This window comes from Apus apus, chromosome 2 (assembly GCF_020740795.1).
Source record: "Apus apus isolate bApuApu2 chromosome 2, bApuApu2.pri.cur, whole genome shotgun sequence".
In the NCBI taxonomy this organism is placed as follows: Eukaryota; Metazoa; Chordata; class Aves; order Apodiformes; family Apodidae; genus Apus; species Apus apus.
The window spans coordinates 16,109,680-16,131,314 of record NC_067283.1 but is presented as its reverse complement, the minus strand read 5'-3'; the positions used below and the strand labels follow the sequence as shown (position 1 = coordinate 16,131,314).

Genomic DNA, 21,635 nt, shown 5'->3' with positions numbered 1-21,635 from the left:
GTTTAAGCATAATTGGTTAGTGGGCTCTTGAAATTTATATCTTAGCAGTACTTATTTACATCAGGCTTAAAGTAGTTCATTTCAGCCGAGGTAAACGTGAAGCATTAGATTGCAAACGTACCTAATCCATCTCTCCTCCCCCATGACTAGAAATCCTGTGGTTAAAATAACACAGCCTCTATTCAGAGCACAAACTTAGAGCTGCTAGCGGGAGCAGGCTTGGGATTTAGACAACTCTCAGCAGATGAATCTGTTCAAGGGTCTTTCTCAGGTTTGTTGTTCATTCTGCTTCTGATCCATGAGAAGAAACCAGGCTCTCTCCTCTGGGCATGCAAGGTAAAGATTTTGTGCATTTTGTGTGTGGTTGCATGTGCATGTAAAGGAGCATATAAATGTGATTGCAAAAATGTTGTTGCTTATAGAGAAAGATGTGTTTGGCAAATAGCTTCACAATCTTTAACCGTTAATTAGTCTTGTGGCTGTTCCCGTACAGCAGTGAAATGATGAAATGAAACTCTTGCACAGAGAAGGATGCAGCAGTGATTCTCAATCACACCTTAGAGAGGCTGAGCATGTCAGCAACGTAGGAAATAACAAACCTGGCTTCACTTGTGATCAAGCCAGATGAAAGAAAAACTGACATTTTGTTTGCTATCAGGTATAGTCCCTTCTGGGTTTGTCCAGCTGCTGTAATCCCCGTGCGGGAGGCTGGGACTGTGCTGGAGGATGGCACCGAGTCTGTTTACAGAGTATATGCTAATGCTGCTCCAGCGGCTCTTCCAGCAACAGCCGAGGGTGCTCTCAGAAACGCCTGGATACGCCGTGCCAGATCCTTAACTGCTTTTATTTGCTCTTACTGCTTTCCAAGTCACAGGGGATGTAGGAAAGCATCAGCTTTTCCTTGAAACCTTCTTTTATTTGAAATCCAGGGGAAAAGCGTGATGTCTGTGCTAACGCCTATGGAACTGTACTCGCAGTGCTGGGGAACTCTTAACTCTCCCTGCCCCGACACTCCCGTTTCTCCCTGTCCCGTGATTCAGAGGGGAACCCCAGGACCTAGTTAGCCCTCTTGCCTCACGGTGTTCAAACACCGTGGCTCAGGCTGCTGGGTAATACAACAACACCGTTACTTGGATTTTTATTTAATTAAAAAAAAATGCTGCCACTCCTTGCCCCTCCCTGCCCCAGAGTGTGTGCACTGAGGGGCACCTGTGCTCTCCCTCTGTCCAGGTAGCACAGAACCAAAGTTGTTCCAGGTGCTACCTTGCCAGAGCTGGAGAAAACCTTGTCTCCACCTGGAGATGCTCCCTTTTTCTCTTCAAGTTCTTTCCACTCCCTCTTCCTTTCCCTGAGCAAGACAGAGGGGTTCCCAGTGTCCTGCCTGCAGTGACTGACCCCCTGCTCCCCGCTGCCCACACCATGTCACCCTGGCTGCACACACTCCACTCCTCTACTTCTCCAGAGAGGAGGACCCCGCTTGGCACACCAGGTGCTTGGCAGCACAGGGCTGCCACGCTATGGGGAAGCCTCTTGACTGGCATAGGTGCTCTCGTTCCTTGATCCCACAATGCTGCTTTGTCCTGGAGGAAGAAATGCAGCTTTATCACTTGAGTGCCCAGGGCAGGGATGAGCAGGCTGGGCTATAAAGAATACAAGCTCCCAGCTTTTCATGATGCTCATGCACAGCGGAGAGGGAGCTCAGAGAAGAGAGAACACGCACAGAACAAAGCAATGTGGCCAGGCAGCAACTATAAAATTCCAATATAGAAAGTGGAGCTGATGTCATTTTAATGTCCCCACCAGTGCCAAGAATTCTAAGCTCTGTATCAAGATTCAGTGCAAATCCCCCACATACTCACAATTTGTTCATGTGGAAAAATGAACTTTTATGGAAAATATGCATGGGAACCTGCCAGAGGAGTGTGTTGCTTTATTTCTTTTATTAATTTTGAATATGTTAGTTCAGAGAGTAATCCCATTTTCATATCAGCTGCCTCTATCCAAGAAGCAGAAGCTCAAATGCAAATATTGGAGGCAAGAGAACTGTGGGGTTTTTTGTACAACCAGTTTTTAGATGGGAAGAGCTGTCTGAGTAGGAAGGGGTGTGGGAAGGCTCAGTGGGATGACTGAGTTAAAGCTTTCTTCCTCGTGACATATCTGAATGGTGATAAGATGCACCTGAATGGAACGTCATCATCAGCTTCAGATGCGTCAAGGGTGGGATTGTGTGCAGCTCCTATGATTAAGGTTACTCATACATGCCCTGCTGTAAGACCACATTTGCAGTTGCTCAAAACTTTGCCAGACTTGAACCGTTTAGACTGACTTCTTCCAACTTGATTGTCTGCCTCAGGCTAAGTTCTTTTCTGGAACACTTCAGCCAAAACTGTCCAACCTTTTCCAAGAATGAGCACAGGGAAAAGGCATTGTTGTCCAACTGGAAAAAAAAGAAAGGAAGAAGCAGGAGGAGGGAACCTGGTGATCCTTTCCTTGGATAGTTTTTATCCCTTTGTGCTTTGGAGTAGACATCTGAAATTTGGCAGCTTTGTGTCAGGACTGTGTTGTGTTTTTTTTTTTACTTTGTAAGTCTTCTCCAATTTGACTTTGTAATAGCTTTTGAAAGGAAAAAATAGCAACTTATTAGGGATGTGCTAGGGCTGAGTAGTCAAAATTTGTTGAGATTTCTTCACCCCTAAGTGAGTTCAACCCAGCATCCCAGCAGCTCCCAGTGCCAACCCCAGTGCTCCTATGGACCCAGCCACTGCCACCAAGTTCTTGCAACTCCTGCTGCCTCCCTGCCACTCTGCAGGGACTGAGCTACTTAAATCCCCTCACTGTAGCCCAAGAGACATCCCCAGCCCTAGGAGCAGGAGAAAGCTGGGTCCTCCCTGTAATGCTGCTCGGGGCAGAGGGCTTGAGCAGTGGAGAAGTGGGTGGGGAACACCACTCTTCCTTTGACACCATTCCTGCACAACCAGGAGGCAGCCAGGGACCCTAGGGTTACTGGGCTAATGGAAGGTCTGGTACTGCAGGGATGTTAAACTGGGATGGTATGGGACTGGGAAGGGAGTACATGGTGCAAGTGAGGAGCTAGGGCTTGGATGGCTTGAGAGTGTGGCAGGGAGATGCATGTCAATGTGTGAACCACAGGGAGAGTCTGGATATGCCAGAACCAGTGTGAAACCTGAGCTGCCCCATCTACAGTCCCTTCTTGGGAAGAAGAGCACTGCCTTGCATAACTGGCTTCAGTCCTGCTCTCCCTGCAGAGTCTTTTGTGCCTGGTTGCACTGAGGCTTTCCCGAGTCTGCGGTCAGTAGCTGTGGGGTGTGCCCACCTGTCTGCACATGCCATGAGACCCTGGCACTAAATACCTGCTCCTGGGATGAGAGCAGATGAGTGCTGTCTCAAGCGTGCCCAATGCCACCTGATGCAGAACACTTGCACAGCCCCAGCCCTGTCTGTTGGCCACCCCTTGGTCTCAGCTCATGACACTGGAGCACGGGCTGTGGGACCTGTGAAGCCTGCAAGGGTGGACACAGGCATGGGTGCAGGGAAGGCCACAGTGGTGGGGACAACCAGGGTGGGTGACCAAGCCAGGCCCCTGACCAGCTGGTGCCAAACACGATTGAGCTGCTTGCTTGCAAACCTGTCTCTTCCCTCCATTTCCATTTTGTTCAAGTGGCTAAAGCAGCAACACAAGCCTGACAGAGGTACCAGAGCTGGGAGACACTTGTGAAGCAGCCAGATATTACAGGAATGTGTGCTACTGGAATTTTCTCAGTGTTAGGAAAGCAAGTCATTTTCATTCAGGGGAGCGCTTGGGTAGCAAATGGAGCCTAGGATTGCACTGAACACTAGGGAAAAAATCAACCCGCTATATAGCATCTTCTCCAGTAAAGACAGGCCATCCTGTACCATGGGATAAAGCTGAGACCTCTAGCAAAATACTGTGTGATCATCTAATTAACAAGTGTATCATAGCACAAGGGAGTCCTAATTCTGGCATCTCTTGCCTCATGCATTCTTCAGTCTTAGCAGGATTCTTGCAGCCTATTTTTGTATGCAATGCATATGCAGCATTTGCAGACAGATGGTGAAATGTCAGGGTTTCCATTTTGCCTCTTGAAGTGACTTCTGCATTGAAAGGTAGGGAGCTGCAATCTGCTTGTTTCCACACCTGCTGGAGTGTCAGGAAGAGGTGATTTCCTCAACTTCTTTTAAGGCTACAGGATATGGAGCATCCTGTATGGATTTCCATCCACAAAGCCAGGTAGAAAAATGTTACCAGCTTCATCAGCTTCTGGGAGCCCCATGCACACACCAGAATTATCTGTGTGAGACAGTGTAGAAATAAAGACCAAAAGAACAGCCATTCTTCCACAGGAGCTGACAATGTGAGGAGGAGACCAGACTGGCCTACAGATGGGTACAGAGGGTGAAGGAGTGCTAGGAAGGTGTGAAATGGTGTTGGTCAGCATGGCAGGCAATGCTTGCTGCAAACCAACAGCCGCACCTTTGTCAAGGATGTCACAAGAAGGAGTTTGAAGAAGAGGTTTGCAGGAGAACTGAAGCAGAAAAGGAAAAGGAGTGATGGAGGCTTATGAGCAGCTGCCCCAAGCACCATGGAAAAAAACAAGAAAGTGCTTATCTGAACACTGTGTCAAACTGTGCCCTAAACTTTGATGCTGCATGAGAGCAGATGGATGGAGTGGAGACTGACAGCCAAAGGACAAGAGATGCTTACCGGGGATGTCCTTGTGGAAGTTGTCACAAAAGAAATAAATCCAGAAAGCCACTGCTATTACAACTTCGATGTGATTATTACAACTGGGGAGAAACATCAGGAATGAAACAGTCAGGGCTGTACCTAAGGTTTCTTGCACAGCTTTGGAAGAGGGGCTGCCTCTTTATCTGCAACCCTGGCTGGTCCAGCCAGCTCCTTTTCCTGCACAAAGCCCAGGGGACGAGTGAGGTCACCTCACGATGCTAACTCAAAACCTTCATGGCTTGATGAACTGGCTGACCTACTTGAGACTCACACTCTGCCCCATCCCACCTCTGTTACCAGTTAGATACTGCCTATATCCAGTCATGCTGTTCTTACAGTTTTGATCTGAATAAAACTAGTAAGTTTGACATTACTAGTTCAACAATTACAACACTGTGCCTTTGCTGGAAACTGAAGTACATTCAATTAATTCTATGGTCCCTCAATGAACAAAATGAGGCCTTTGTGTAGTTCCTATTTCTCATTTGTTTCCAAATAGTCCTGAATCATGAACTATTTTGTCTCAGAAATTAATGCTTTTTTTCCAAATTATCTGCTTTGACCTACTCTGCAGACCCTCATGTCTCCACAGATTGTGTGGGCCAGGTCTTCTGTCCTGAGCCATGCCAGGGTCTTGGGCTTCTGGAGAGAACCAGATTGATCCCAGCTCTGCAAAAAGCTTGCTACCTTCCTGCAGTTTCACCCCAGATGCAAATTTGTCTTCATGTTCTTCTGCTGTCCACTGACATGGGATAGGGTGAAACATCAACAAGTTTGTTCATGAATGGGTGCACAAATTTTGTCTCCTACCAAGATACAGCCCTTGGTGAGTACTCCTGTTGCAACCAACTTGATAATCCAAACAGTTTTCTTCTGTATCAGTAATGTCCTACTTCATACAGAGAATCTGCCATGTCTTCAGATGTATCCATGAAATATGTGTCACCTGGGCTGCATGACCTCTACAGTATCCTCCAATTGCAGGGACACTTTGGAAAAGTGATTTATTTGGTGCTTTATTGGCTTGCGACTTAAAATTCAGAAGGGGAATGAATACACAGTTATATTAGAAAGGAAATACTCACTTCTGATAAGGCAAAGGCCTTATCTTCATCAGCAGGAGACTAGCACAGGGTGAGGGAGGTGAGCATTTCAGCCTTTTCCGCTGGTGAAGAAGACCAGTGGGAGAACCCTATCCAGGCACAAATTCAGTTTTACCACCCTGAGGTAAGTGTCGTGCATTCCCTAAATCCTTTTTTATTAAATAATTTATAACACCCTTGTGAATCCCATAGTCCAAACCTGCGTATGAGACTTATGCCATACAAGGGTTCCTAACAACCTCAGGCTCACTGAGGGTTTGTTTAACTGCCTTTTAGCATTTCCCCCCTTTTATTGAGATGTCCTGTCCCTCAGCAGTGAATTTATCTTTTGTTCTCTTCTTTTCTGTCACTGCTGGTTGACTGGTTACGCCCTTGGCATTTCCTCCCTGCAGGGCAGAAAGCACCTCCTTGTATCAAACCTCTGACAGAGCTTGGCATTGAGCCCTGGCTGTGCCCAGCTCACTACACAAGGTGACTCCAGCAATGCAGCCAAAGAGCACAACAAACTCTCCTCTGAGTTGCCATCCCTGAGACCCAACCAAACCAAGCAGTGTTTTGATGTGAACCCGTGTCGCAATGTGCAGCCCTTTTGGGGATCAAGGCTGTGACTCTGTGTCTGTCAAAGACCAGCCAACTCATGTGATAGGCCATGAGTGATCAGCCAAACTCACCTTTGTCCCCCTCTCCTGGGGCACAGAGTCCTGCTGCTGCTTGTCAGGTCTCTAGCCACCAGGCAGGGCATCCCCCGCGGAGCTAAACCCGGCTCTTACTTCTATTCCGAGCCACCTCTTTGGACAAAACACCAACAGGGCTTGAAGAACAGCTTTCTTGCACAGCACAGCCACTGCTGGGTTTGCCGGGGTTTGTACCCCTGCTGCACTTATGCACAAGGCAGAAACAAGGTTGTCAATAACTGATCTTGGAGAAGCAGAATCAAATGAAATTGCTTTTCCTTCCTCCGCTGCCCTTGTTCATAACGATTCTTTGCATATATGTAATCAAATGCTGCTGCTTTCCACATGCTACAGCTCTCTGTGTTTAAATTTAGATTAATCTCCCTTAAATATTTATTTAAACAATAACTTCCCTTGAGCTCTTTATAAATTGCTGTACAAGATTGCCTTTCATAAAAGACCCCAACCTTTTTTCTTCCATTTATTTGAACTGCTTTCCCACCTGGCTGCAGTGCTGGGGGCCAGCAACTCCTTCTGCTGGGCTAGCAGATCCCACAGCTCAGAAAGCCACAGCCTGCTCCACAGGACTTAGAGACCCAGTCCTCAAATCATGCCAGCAACTCCTAGAGTTGCAAGGCAGAGTTTTTGCAGTCATATTGTTCCTATCCCAGAAAATCAACAACCGTGTAAGCTTACAGGAATAGGCTCCTTTCAGATGCAGGAAAGCTGCTCTGGGAGCTGTCTGTTCCACAGAAAATGGCTGAGGCTGGAAACACAGGGATGCCAACCCTCTGCAGCTCTTACCAGCCAGATGAGTGAAGCTGAAATTGTGTTTAAATTATTGTGTTTCAATAGTGTTTAAATGATAACTTCAGAACCTCTAGTTAAATTATCAGTGTTGAAGAATGAGTGGCGAAGTGTTACAGCCATTCTTCTGTATTTCTAATTCCACATTTTCCCAACATCTTGATGAATCAGATATTGGCAAAATCTCCATAGTTAATATGGGTTTGGGTAGAAGCTGGATTACTCACCAGCTAAAGTAAGTGTGAGATAATTAATTATGCTGTTCCTTAACTGTAAGTGATGCTCATCTCCCTGTTCTAGGTTCTGTGTGGGTTTAATCACGTTAGTTAAACAGGGGAGAAGTATCAGAGCTTCTATGAATCATTTTTATTCTTGTCCCAGTTCTTTATCATTAATTACATCAAGGCATATTTCCATGGAGACCAAGAGTGATGCCATCAACCTGTTGTCCCTCAGGTCCCCCCTGAAACCTTCACCTGCTCTGCTAAGTGCAGTGCCTCTCAGGAGGGTCCCTTGGGAAGAAGAGGCAGGCTGTATTTTGCTCAAGATTCTTCTTGTTCTGAGTGCAAATTTCAACAGACCAAACAAAAAGATATATCTTTTTGAGACCAAATGCTATTGGTGAACCTGGGGGATCAATTAGCCTTTTCTGGTGGCTGAGGATGATTGCAGAAACAGGTTTGAACATCAGGAGGGCACCGAGTATTACTTTCCTCCCATGGTGAACGCAGTATGTGGAAAATCTGTCTCAGCATCCTTTTCCTTTTTCCAGTCCGAACTGCAAAGACCTCCTTGCTCTTTTCTCTCCATCAGACAAGGCCATCATCAGTAACATGGATGCAGTATCACAGTTCAGTAATTCCCAAACAATACTTCATTACTTTGCTCTGTTCAGAGGGAGCACATTTTTTTCTGCATGGGTATGTGGAGCCTTTCTCCAGCTTGCATCCACCCAGCCATCTTGTGTCAGTGTTGGGGTCAATTCCCTCCTTTTAATTTCCTCCCGTTGTTTATTCACAGCATCTGGCTTAGACCTTTGACGGTGAATGTGTCTGGAAGAGTATTTCCAGAATGAAGTTCTTACATATGTTTTTTTCTTTTTGATTTCTTGCCTGTACCAGTCAATCTGAACAGCAGCTTGTTAAGAAGAAAGGGCTCTTCCCCTCCTTCCATGCTTCTGTCTTCCAGCAGTAGCTCTTGCATAGCTCCTGCATTGCACGTGGCTGCACTGGGCCCAGCGTTTCCATTTCACGGGACCTTCTGAGAGTCATACCCTTGTCTTTGTACACAATTAGGTGAGCAAATAAAATTGCAGAAAATGCCCAGGTCCCTTATTCCAGAAAAAAAACAACCACAAAACCAACAACCTAAAACAAACTAACAAATAAACGAACAAAAAACCCAACAACCAACATTTTGATGGTTCAGAACAGAAATAACTTGCTTCCAGTTTAACTCTCTGACTTCCTCTTGGTTTGACATTAGTTCATGCCCTCCCTTATACTGCCATGGTGTCTCATGGTGGCTCGTGGTTATCTGCAATAACTATAGCCCACCAGCTGGGTTGCCTGGACCCATGAGCCACATCAATCACAATTCTGTTTCGCTTCACTTGAGGTGGGGACATACCCTCCACCATGGAACAGACTTTTCTCATGATCCTGCACATCTGTAATGGAAGGTCTTCACATGGAAAAAAATACACTGGTGGTGTGACCCGAAGAACTGCAGCAGAAATCTCATCTCCTCCTGGGAGCTCCTGGAGACCTGAGGAAAAGCACTGAAAAATGCAAAACTGAAGAAACCCATCCATGTAACATGACCTGAAGCTGGGCCAGGAGAAGCAACTTTCATTTCACTGTACTCTTGCAGGGGCTGGAGCTGTCTACTGGGCATGGTGAAATTTGCTTACCAACCTCCATCCTCCTAGAACTGGAGAAGGGGCTTAAAGTGCAATGCCCCACATCCACTCTGACTGTCCTATCCACAAAACCAGCCATTTGCTTCTGCCTGGTAGGTGCTGGAGGGCTGTGGACAGCATAGGCATAGGGCAAGAACACAGCTGGGCACTCTGGCCACTGTACCAGGCACTCCTGCAGAGGTCCTTGGTGTTTGAGTGGCCAAGGTCTGCTCAAAGAAGCATTGGCTTAATTTGGCCATGTTTGTGTGGCTTTATAAGCACTGAAACAGCTTGAGTCCAAACGAGTAACTGTTATTATTTATTAGGTACAATACTGTCCAGTCCTGGAGCTGAACTCTCCAGACCGAAGCCCAGTATATACAATCAGTCTTGCCTCTCTCCAAACAGGGCCCAGAATCAATCATGGCACTGTAAATTGTTTACACAAAACTTCAGACATCATAACTTATTAAATAACTCTCTTGTCAGTCAGATAAGTAAATATTTCGAAAGGCTCTGTACACCATGGCAAGCTCCAACTGCCCAGACCAGCTCCAAATGGATCCAAGTTAACAGGGGACCAGATCTGGCTTGCTTTTGATGTCCCTGCTCCAAATTGGGTTGAGAAGGGATCTGGAAACAAGCCTCCCTCAGGGAGGCTAATGCTGTTTAAAGATGCTCAACTTTCTGTAGGGATAACAGGAGGAAGAAAACCATGGAAAGTGTTTGCAAATAAACTATCTTCCTGAAGCTGTAAATGTGAACTTCTGGGAGTCACAGACTCCCCCTCATTCTCCACATCCTCCTCACTGAACCCAGACAAATGAGGTGGATGCCAGGAAACCTTTGCTTCAGAAATGATGGAGCATTCACCCCTTGGGCCATAGCTAGAGACCTCAGTGGTGGGTCTGTCTCACTGTCGGTGGAATGGGTGGTGGTAGCACCTTTACACACCCACCTTATAGAGCAGGTCCCACAGGCTTTGTGTGTGAGGGAGGGAAAGGAGTTGGCCTTGGCTCCCACCAGGGTTGCTGCCTGCCCATGGTAAGTCACTGTGTTTTTGACAACACAGCATTTCACAGCTAACTGCTCCTAAAACATCCAGCCCTCTGTTTGGTTTCGGATGTTGTTTCTGAGGTACCTCTTTGCAATTGTTTCCAACAACTATTTGGGATCTTTTTTCTTTTGAGTTCACCGAGTTGCACCAGTTCACCTCCTTTTCAAAAGGGATCCTGTTACAGGCAGGAATGTGGAGTTAAAAGGGCCTGAGCCTTTGCAAAAGGAATTTGTTTTGGAAGCAAGCGAGTTGGAAGGAGAGGAAATGGGCAGCCCACCAAGGGCTTCAGCAGGATTATCCCACCCTTTCAGCAAGCCATGGCCAGGGCAACCTGCAGGCTGGGGCTGAGCCTGGTTTCAGGGGAGGCAGGGACAGACAGACCACTTGTATGACTAGTTTTATACAGCACAGGGTCTGGTCCTGTTGTTTGAAACCTCTTCTGAAAAATCCCTTTGAGCTCCAACCTCACTAATGTGGTGGCCACCACGAGTGTTGGAAACCTTCAAGCAGTTGTAGCTTGCTGCAGGATGCTGCTGTTGGGTCACCAGGGTGCTGAGGAGGGCACTCCTCCACCCAGAGCCCCCTCAAAGGTCATGAACAAAGGTCATTATCACCTAAAATCTCATTGAACTGAGGCTACCTGATGCGGAGTCACTGGCTCAACTATGTGTTTGGCATTTACTCCTTTGGTACCTGGCTGGGACCTCCTTTCATGCAATTCTTTTAATAAGGCTTTAATTCTTTGTCTTTTGAGTTACTTCAATACCTCCTGTTGCTGGTGTATTTGGGCAGTTTTCTTAAAATATGTTTCTGTGCACTGTGTGTATTATTTAATGTCAGAGTCATGTGTGAGGCTGTCCATGTCTGCAAGAAGAGAGGATTTTCATCCCAGGACTAAATCAAATCCTGCCAAGACAGCACAGAACAGGCATAAATAAAACATAGGTTGTAGAGACAAACTGTCAGTGGTTCTCATCTCCTTAGATATCTGTTTATGTTTGTGCACAGCTGTAACTACTGGCACTCCTGCCTCAATGTATTCAGTATAAACTGATGATTGATTGAGAAAAGAAGTTTGAAAAACGAGTAATTTCTTATTGTGGCAGCACAAGTGAGTAGATGCAGAGGGTAAATGGGAAAAGGGTGCTGAAGTAACACTGCCCTAGTGCTGTACATGCCAATGTGAAATGCTGGCAGTACAGTCAATGTGTTTGCATTCCACAGGTGCAGAGGTTTCACACATCAGAGTAAATGTTTTCTAATTCCTAGGCACACATGATAGAAGAGGACAGCACACAGAGGGAAACACACTCAGGGAACATGCCAGAAAGAATGGTGCTAATTGTTAAAAGGGAGCAGCTCTGGATCTAGATCCAGCTCTAACCTTCAGCCATGGACACTGATTTGGACACCACCTAAGGGCCACCATTCCTATGGACCCATACTGCATTGCCTGATGTGCTCTATGTACCTGCGGACATCACAGGAGGAATATCCTCCCACCACCTGGAGCCCCAAAGCCCTGGGACTCCCACACTGTACAGGACCCCTCACCTCACATCATCCATCACAGTCCCTCTGCTGTGCTGAGGGAAGGGCCAATCCATCTTTTTCCATTAACCACTGCTTGCCCAGGTATGCATACCCTGCTAGCTTCTTTCTGAGCAGGTGATGTGTTGGTAACTATGCTATCTGAGGCTTTTCTGTAGGCTAAAGGTACCATGCAGCTGTCTCTGTGTTAGTGTTCCTATTGACCAGCACCTAAAACAGGAAGTCTGCATTTGGGGTAGATTCGTCCTTATCTAAGTGCATTTCTTTCCTTATCTTTATTGCAACATGTCACAGGTTTTTCACCCATTAGTGAATTTTTCCCCTTCTTAACGTTGTCTCTGATTTCTGTGTCATGTGGGGGAGTATTGTCAGATTGCATTCTCATGATGGGAGAGGCAGAAAATCCGTTCTGTGTATCATGTGCCCTTGGCTCCCAACACCACAGAGGATTTCTTCAAGCCCTGCTCATTATCTCGTTTTATACTTTAAAAGGAAAACTAAAATGCTGGTGACAAATGGCCTCGTTTATCACATTTAATTGACTGAGTGTTCTTTTAAGCCCCTGAAATACACACTTTGGGATGAAGTACTGAGAAAAGAACATGCCAGTTACCCTTGTGTGCTGCCAGGTCACATTAAAAAATGTTCAGGAGGTGTTTGCTAGACCAGGACATAGAGTGGGCTTTCTCCAGCAGCGTGTCTCCAGCTGTATGATGTGTTGCTCCTTGAAAAGGAGACTGAGCAATTGCATCAGAGCTACTTTTTATCTTTTTCTAATTGCACTAATGACTTTACTTGAAACTTATGCATGTGCAGCACAAGGCCTGAGCCCTCTGCAGGGGGTAGTACTTGGCAAAATGTGCAAGGATCCATGAAGCAGAAACTGCCGTTCTGGGGGTGGGCAGCCATATGCACAGCTCTTACTACTGTGAGGTTGCTAATTATTTGTTACAGCAGCAGGACTGAGTTGCATGCACAGAAGAGGAGGCACCATGCTCCTAACCTGGGCTTCCCACACATTTTGCTGTCCCACAGCAGAGCTCCTCTCCAGTTTGAAGCCCTGTCTGTGCCAACCCGTGCCTGGCCCTGTGGGACCCAAGATTGGGATCTATGAAGCTTTCTCACAGCAGGGCCCATGCTTCATGTGGCTTTTTCCCCCTTTCTCTGCTTGGGGTGATGAAGCTCAGCCTGCAGCTCCCAAGGCCCCCACCCTGGGGGTGCTAGCTGCTGTGCCACCCCAGGCTTTGCCTGCAGTGTAAGCGGGTGCGCTCTCACCCCAGTACCCCTTCCTCCTGTTTCCTACCAACCCTGACAGTGCCATCCTTCCATGAGCAAGTGGCAGAAATGGGTTTGGGGCTCAACTGTTGAGGGAAGCGTGAAGTCGTTGTGAAGTTGTATGTGGAAAGTGCCAGTACTTCCCTGTTGATTAGGAGAGTGCCTTGAATGGACCCTGGGGGTTTCTTGTCATCCCAGAAACCACCAACAATTTCATAGATGCTCGGGCAGTGGAAAAACAGAGCAATGTGCTTCTTGCAGCTATAGGTTGTAGGTGTTGCACTGGCTGCAGGTTGCAGGAATGACATACTGGAGATAGGAATTAAAATGCCCTAAGATGCAGTTTAGGAGGGAGGAATCCACTCCTCACCCCAATGTTCCTGAGCCAGGCTGGGGCTGCCTGCCTCCACTGCTGCTCTGCTCCAAGGACCCGAGGGTTGTGTTGGGTCACAGGCTGACTGAGTGCCTAAAATGTCATACTATTACAATAAAAACCCAACCCCCAAGTCCGCTGTGGAGTACGTACATAGAAATACAGCATGCAAGACAACTCCATTCCCTCTCTTCAGCTCCTCCTATTAGTGTGAAACTTCACCTAGATATTTTTAAGGATGGGGATGCTAATCCTCAAGAAAGGAGTATGCAGATATGTGCAGAAAGGATAGAGAAAATGGATTTGATTAAATAACAGATGTCTGAAGGGAGAAATAATGGCTTTCAGGCACATGAGGAGCTGACTAAAAGAAAGTAAAATAACTATTCTCTGTCCCTGCTGCAGATAACAGCCACATGCTAAAATTTCAGTGAGGGTTTGTACTGGGTCTGACTGGACAGGAGTTAAGAAAGATTAAAGAGATTTAAGAAATGTTCCTATAGTAAGAGTAATAAAATGCTGAAATACTTTGTCTCAGGAGACTGTGGAGGTTCTGTTATTAGAGGTTTTTAAGAACAGGTTATCCAGGCATCTGTAAGGACTGACCTAGGCATGGGAGGGATGGACTGGAGCCAGCCTGAGTCCCCAGGGACCCCTCTGCATGATGTCTTCATCATACTAATCTGAACACATGAGACTCCTCCTATAAACTACTAAAAACATCACTCTGGTTTCTAAACAGCCCCCCAAAAAGGTTTTAGTCTTGACTCAGATTGTCTTCAGTATGAAGATGGAAACCTTTTGACTGCTTTCCCCATCCCACCCTCGGACAAATGTACTGCAAAGGGGCTAGTGAGCTGCACAATCATAGAAAGCTTCTCCTGCTCCTGTCCTCTGCTGGCCTGGGAAGGGCAGCAACAAGACCCTTGCCCCAACAGGCACTGAGGTCCTATGCCCTAGGACAGCCAGTCCCATGTTGCTGCTCCTCCCCACGGCAGCACACACAGGGCACCCCAGAGCACATGCAGGGCACCCCAAAGCCCAGTGCCACCCCTCATGGCTGCTTGCCCCAGGTAGACCCAGTCTCTTTCCAGCCCCAGCCACCCCAGTCTCACCACTGGGACACTTGGCATTGCATCCTAAGTAAAAGATTGACACAAATCCTGTTGTCCTGATTAGCAACCCATCTAATTCCCATGATGTCAGCAGGGTTTTGCATCGCAGGATTTGGCCCACTGCCCTCATACAGGCACTGCTGAAGAGCTTTATGTTTTATTCCCCTGCCTCCTGGCCAGTGGAGGCAAGAGGAGGCTGCAGGTGTGAGTCTGCAGCAGGAGCCTGTGCTGGGGTTTCAGCCACACAGCAAAATCCACTGCCAAGTATTGTCTATCTTGGTGAGAAAATGGAACACAAAGGTGTATGCTGAAGTATGCAGAAAAATCTTACCATGCACTTCCTCTTTAACTGCATGGCACATATATAGATATATGTGTATATATATGACTTTGATTATATCTATGTGTACACATATATATCTCACTGATACTCTTTTCACGCTTCCTACAAGCACAGTTTCTGGGGCAAAGACAAGATACACATGTGATGGGAGGAGGAAAGGGAGAGATGGAAGGAGAGGAAACTGCTGTTGGACGTGGCAGCTCCCTTCTAACCCCCATTATTTACACTGATGGAATGCACCCGGTGACTGTTTCTACTATGTAAGGAAAAAGGTTCCTATACGAAATCTTGTGGTTTTGAAGTGATCCTTTTATAGGCATAAAAAGATTTACACATCCCTCTATTTGATTTTTTTTTTTTTACTCAGACCTGGCTACTCAAATAGATATTTGCACAATATCATGCACTGGAATCATATACTTTGTTCCTATTCTTGGATCAAATATACCACCAGTTTACCACATAAAGCCACAGGGATGCAAACTGAAGTGAGTTTAGCTGTGGGTCAGTGCAAGAGAGAGTGGAATTTGGTCCCACACCCATCCTGAGAGATTTTGTGCTGGCAATGCCCCATCACAGTATTGAACGTGCTGTATGTTCTGCAGCGGGTTCACCACAGTCACAGCACTCTAAAAAGTGTTATTTATTCTTGTGCTTCTCAGCAGTGGGGAATGTTAATGGCATTTGTAATCTCCTGATTTGGAGTAAGATATGTTAATCTTGAGCTAAACCCACTGGTTTTTAGGGTGCATATCTCCAATTGCATTTGGATGCAATGCACAACCTGCACCTGGAGCAGGGATCTGAAGTCCCAGAAGTGGGACATGTGGCATTTATGTATTTTTGGGCCCAAAAACCAGTGAGCAAATGCCACATCATGGACAGTGAGTTGCCAGCAGTGATGCAGGATGGGGAGATGATGTGGGGCTGCCCAGGCTGTGATTGTGAGTGCTCAAGCTGAAGACTTGGCCAGTCAGTGTGTGTCATATGTAAGGTCTCAGGTGGAAGACATCCAGCTCAAGGGCACATGTTGAACTGCTTGGCCCAATGAAAATTCTGGAATGGGAGGAGGCAAAACAACCCTTAGGGATTTATAAGCAAGCTTGCAGACACCTGAGAGCTCCCCAGGTCCCTCTTCAGGCATCAACATCCTTGGGAGCATCTGGGCACAAGTGCTAAACTGGGAAACTGAAAGCAGTGGTACACAGCTCAGTGCTTTGTAAGGACCACATGATCTTTAATTTATTACTCCAGCTTATGCAATCATATACTGTGCTGGAGGTAGCTTTTCTGCACAAAACTACAAGACAAGGGATTTACAGAGCCCCAGTAGCTGCTCAGTGCCAGATGTCTATTATCTCATCACATACATATGCTGCCCAGCGATGCTGGCGCTAATGCTTTGCTTCACTGCTGCAGAGACATGCCTGGTACCACCAGTTTGCACCAACATAAATAATAACCTGTCCAAGCATCTCCCCTACAAGTGCTGGGGGAAGGAGGAAGGACATATGTTCCAGATGGAAATACAACCAGGGGTTGTGCCCTCGGTGACTTCCAGTTATAATTTTGTCTCAATGCGACCTGAATGGGAGTGATTCCTCCACGAACTGCATTGTATTTGGCTTCTTGCACACTTGCTTTTTTATGAAAGTAGGTAATAGGGATGATGACAAAACTGCTGCTGAGACTCACAGTATATGGTAAAAAAAATTAACCTGCTACATGGTTCCCTCTTGACAGGTGAGATATGTTCACTTATTACTGCTTTAAAGTGATGTAAATCTCTGACTTAAGAATAATAAACCTGGTTTACTCCCACTGAATGAGTGGAAAATGCTGAAGTTGGATTTTGGGTCAGTGGTAGAGATCTCAAGAGTCCAGGCTTTGAGAACTCTCAACTTGAAATCATCTTTTAACTGCATACAAGGCCATCTTGAAAAATTGTGTGATCCAGCTATGCTTCCAGCTCATCTAGAAGGAATGATTAAGGCCAGGCTGAAGATATATTGACAGAATGGGGATGGAAAATGAAATTATGCTTGCCTATAGAGGGACAAACTCATAGCACTATCCCAAATTGTGGGTGGTCTATTGTGCATTGCCCTAGTCAATGAGAACATTACACTCATACATGCAAGCCTCGTTTGAAAAACCATTCTTTAAACTGAACAATGAATGTATTGTAACCTCACCATGTGTACTGAGTCTGCAGTTACATAGTAGCCTCTTCAAAATCCTGCAATTTGCTATTAAAAAAGAATGCTGTGGGCGTAAAGTTAGCATAGAAGTACACAGACCACTGATGACTCTGTTTTTGTCTGCACAGAGCATAAGGCAACCAGATGATTTATTTTTATTGGCACTGCAGCCAGATGAGCTTCCACTATTATGAAGGAGAAAAGTGTGAGTTGGCCTAGACTGTCAGTCGGAGCGTGCCCAGCAGAAAGACTGCAAAACCCAATTCAGTAATTACATCCTCCTCAAGGGTGTGTTGCGGAGGAAGGCCAGGATCTCTGCTTCTCCCATTGCACTTGGAAATAACCAAGAGCCCTCCTAGCCAACCAAGTCACTGTTTGCTCTTGGACTGTTGTTGATTTTTGCAAATGTTGTGGCATGCCATGGGACATCATGGCTATGCTGCAATGGAATAAAAAATGTCTATCTTAAAAAAAAGAACTAGACACTGAGGCACCTCTAAAGGTGCTGAGACTTTGTGCTGCAAACCTCTTCCCAGACTTTGGCAGGGTGAGGGCAAGGGCAAGTTGGAGCATCTTTGCTTGGAAAGCGGCATCCGGGGGAGGCTCACCAGCTTCTCCCCCTCTCCCAGGCAGACTCAGCTCCACGAAGCCCACTCAGTGCTTGTCACTTGCAGTGGGGGCTGAGCTACTTGGACTTTTGTGGCTTTGAAAGGGGTTTAGTCACTGTTTTTCTAAGTCACTTGTTGCAGGAAAATGTTGCTTTTGAACAAGTTGGGGTTTTTTTCCAGTAGTTTTATAAAACAACACCTGTAACTTAAGTTCCAAATTTTTGAAGAAGAAAATACCTTGAGAAATTTGAATTTTATTTGCCCATCTCCAGTACCAGGTACCTAACAACTAAAAAAGTATCAAAGAGAGTTATTTTATCTGTTTTTCTCCCCTTGTTGCACCTCTCTTTTACCCCTGAACCCTCCATAGCTGTCCAGGTTCCTCTTACCTCTCCAATGTGCTTTGCCAAACTGGTTCACCTGAGTGGCAGCAGGACCTCACCACTGATGTCCCCCTGGCACAGCCTGCATTTTGGAGAGGGATAAGCATCCCCTGGTGCCAGCTGTGCAGGAGAGGAGCTGTGTCCCAGGTCACCCACAGGCACCACTGGGACATCCCAGGTCAGCCCCCAGTCGGGTGCTGTGTCTAGGGGCTTCTCCAGCCCTCCTTCTCCTACCTATTTTGTGGCCAGGGCTTAGCAAAGGTCTGAGTTTCCCTTAGCTGGCAGCTGGACACATTTGGTGCTTTCTGCTGCTGGCATTGAAGAGCAGGCCTCAGAGGGCAATGTGCTTTCCATGATGAAATATTGTTGGAAACGGAAAAGATCTGAGGGCTCCCTCAGCTGGAAAATCAGATCTGGCTTACCTGAATGTCTGGTCATCTGTTAATGAACAGCCTGGGACAGCAGAGGACAAGCAGTGATGGAGGTGCTCGTAGAGCCTGTGAGCTTGTTTTTTTTGCAGAGTGCAGCCCTTGACACTGCCTCAGCCACTGGCTTACGGCTCCCACTGCCCTACCTGGTGGCCTGGGTGAAGGGCAGCTGGTGCTGAGGACAGACCCAGCTCCTTGCAAGTCCCAAGCCTGTGGGAATTTCATGGCTTTAAAATGTCTCCCCACATCAGGGCTGGGTCACAGTGGCTGGCAGAACCACATGCTGCAACTGAGAGATGGACAGAAAGCACAACCTCATAAACCTGCTTTTGTGGGAAATGCAGCTGAAACATCTAGCTGGTTATTTGTACCTGTCACCCAGAAGGCCAGATCCCACTGCTGCTGGGCTGCCAGGTACTGGGGACACCAAAACATACTCTTTTGTATTCCCAGGGTCATCCTACTTGCATCCCTAACCATATAGCCAAAGTCCTTGTTTCCGACCACCTCCCTGAAATGCTACAGAGGTGGAAAAAGGTGGATTCTGCAAGAAAACCATGGTATACAGGAGCTCTGAATAAGCTAAACAGCTTGTAGAAAGAAGTTCCTGCTCTGCTGTATGCCCACCTCCCTGGAGCATCACACACATCCTCCTTCATGGGCACGTGCTGCCCAGTTTGGGATCTGAGCACCTCCATGGTGAGCCAGGAGTTTCTTTCTAGCATAGAGGAAGAAGGCAGATTCTCACATGCGCCGTGGGTTGTTTCAGGGACTGCCTGTGCACGCAGGACTGTACCCGTGCTGCCAGGAACCACGTGGTGAGATTCCTCACTTTGGAAGAGCTGACAGGGCAAAGGCCAAAAATGCAGAAAACATGCTGAAAATGTGACTCCCAGTTGGCATGGCTGTAATCCTTGTAACTCTGCACCTGGACTGCTGGAAGAAGAGAAGGTGGTTAAAGGCAGGTGGGGGCTCTGCCATGGGGATGCTGTGGCCTTCAGAGGACACATGGAGTGACAGTAAGTGGTGTCAGGGGCTCCTCCCAGCAGGCACTAGCTACGGCAGTGCTCCTTCCTATGGATGTTTTGGGGTCCCAGCATGCCTGGATTTGGACCCCTTCTGCTGCCAAGGGATGAGTGCCCCAAAGCAGGGACCCCACTGTGGCACTTTTCACTCCTCTCCTTTTTGGCATCACACCATTAAATTGGTGTTGTGGGAAGGAACCCCCTGAGGTCATCTTGGGACTCAGGTCACTAGCCTTTACCCTGTTTGCCCACCTCCACCTCAAAGATGAGATTATTCCCTTCAGCTGCCAGAGGCTGAAAGAAGAAATATTACTCAGATCTGATTTTGTACCACTGCAGTTAGATTTTCTGTCCTGTGCAGGGGAAACAATGAAAGGTGAAATCCCTGTAGGGAAGGATTTGCAAAATTCTGCGGGAAATTGGTATTACAGATAATTGCTTCCTGCTGAGTGGGATCTAACAGAACTTTGCAGAAAATATGCTCTTTTCAGCAATATCCACTGCAGCATACCTAGGCACAAAAGTCTGTCTCTAGCATAAATATGCTTCCCTGCACATTTTCCTGTTGCACCTGAAATCTAATATTGCTTAATTCCACCAGGATTTTCTTTAAAAGAGACACCATAGTGTAAATGATAAACCTGTTAAATTGCAAATGAGGTGAAATGGTGGGTGCTTTGCTCTCTGGAGAGCAGTGACTTTGATTCTTAATGGTAGTTATTGAGACTTCCTTTTGAAAACGTGTAGGGAAAATTTATTGACTATCAGAACAAAATCTCCCCTGCCAAGCAGGCTCATACTGCCAGAAGGCATCAGCTTCATTTCATTACATTTGGTTGAGGATAAAAAAGACACGTATGAGCTACTTCTTTTTTTGTATCTGCTGTCCGGTATTTTGAGGATATGTCTATTATTTCTCCCTGTTTAAGGTATCTCATTAAAATAAGCCAGTATGAATAAAATAACACATAAGGCAAGTGATGTAATATCGGCTTTTACTATTTGATGGTAAAAAGCCATCGACATGGATATGCTTGTACATATCCAGAAAAATCCATTTTTGTCTCTAAGCCAAGACACCTTTGGTAAGCCACTCTGAGCTACAAGTGTTCACTGTGGATGGGAGAGTGGGTCCTCAGACAAGCTCTCCTCTTCCCTCTTCCACTGAACTTACCAAAGTAGACTAATGGCACTTGCTGTATTCGTTACTGTTGACCATAGAATGAAGCCCCCTTGCTCAGCTGCTTTTGACAGTTCTGAACTTGAAGAGAAGTGACTTTGACTTAGAGAGAAGAAAAATTCTGCTTATAATTATCACAATCAGGAAAAAAAAAAAAAAAAGCAAGAAAGATAAAAAAAGAAGAGCACTGTGGTTGTTTTATTAATAGTGTACTTTGCTGCTCCCAACCTTTGCAAATTCTGTGTGTCTCGCTCTCCAAGAATATATACTTTTTGGACCTATTTCCTATGGATTGTGAGGACAAAGACATTCCTGAAAGCTCACTTGCCAGCTCTGCTGTGCTGCCAGCACCAGTAATTTGAGAAGGAATGATGGTGTCTTTGAAATACGGATCGCAGCATGGCTGGAGGATAGGGCCCAGCCAGACACACACACATGGACGGATCTACAGACAATTACTTTTCCGTTCCACAGTCACCCTCATCTTCTCTCTTCTGCTGCTCTGCAGTTTGCCTCCTGAGGACACAGAGGCAGAGAAGACACCAAATGTGATCTCTGAAATAATTTCAGGAATGTGCCTCTGCATCAGCCTCTCCTCCGGATTGTAGGAAGAGGAGCCAGTGTCGGAAGGCTGGAGCAGGAAGAACTCAGATCTCACATTTTCTTTACATGTCTCAGTAACAGCTTTATGAAGCACTAGAGCATTTTTGCAGGACTGAATGCTGCTGATGGCATCTGGTTTAACATGGTAAACCTTGCTTGTCATCCCAAGTGTACTGCCTATCAGATCAGCTCATCTGTTGGATTGGGATAGTGGCTCCCTGACACCATCAGGAGTGAATGT

At 46.4% G+C, this 21,635-nt stretch overlaps 1 protein-coding gene across 1 annotated transcript in view; it reads left to right on the top strand.

The window, feature by feature from the left end:
* The first annotated feature begins 316 nt into the window (after positions 1-316).
* Positions 317-21,635, top strand: part of JCAD (junctional cadherin 5 associated) — a 64,829-nt gene continuing 43,510 nt past the window's right edge. The window contains exon 1 of the mRNA XM_051612607.1: positions 317-336. The gene's annotated coding sequence lies outside the window, so the exon portion shown is untranslated. The remainder of the gene's footprint in view (positions 337-21,635) is intronic.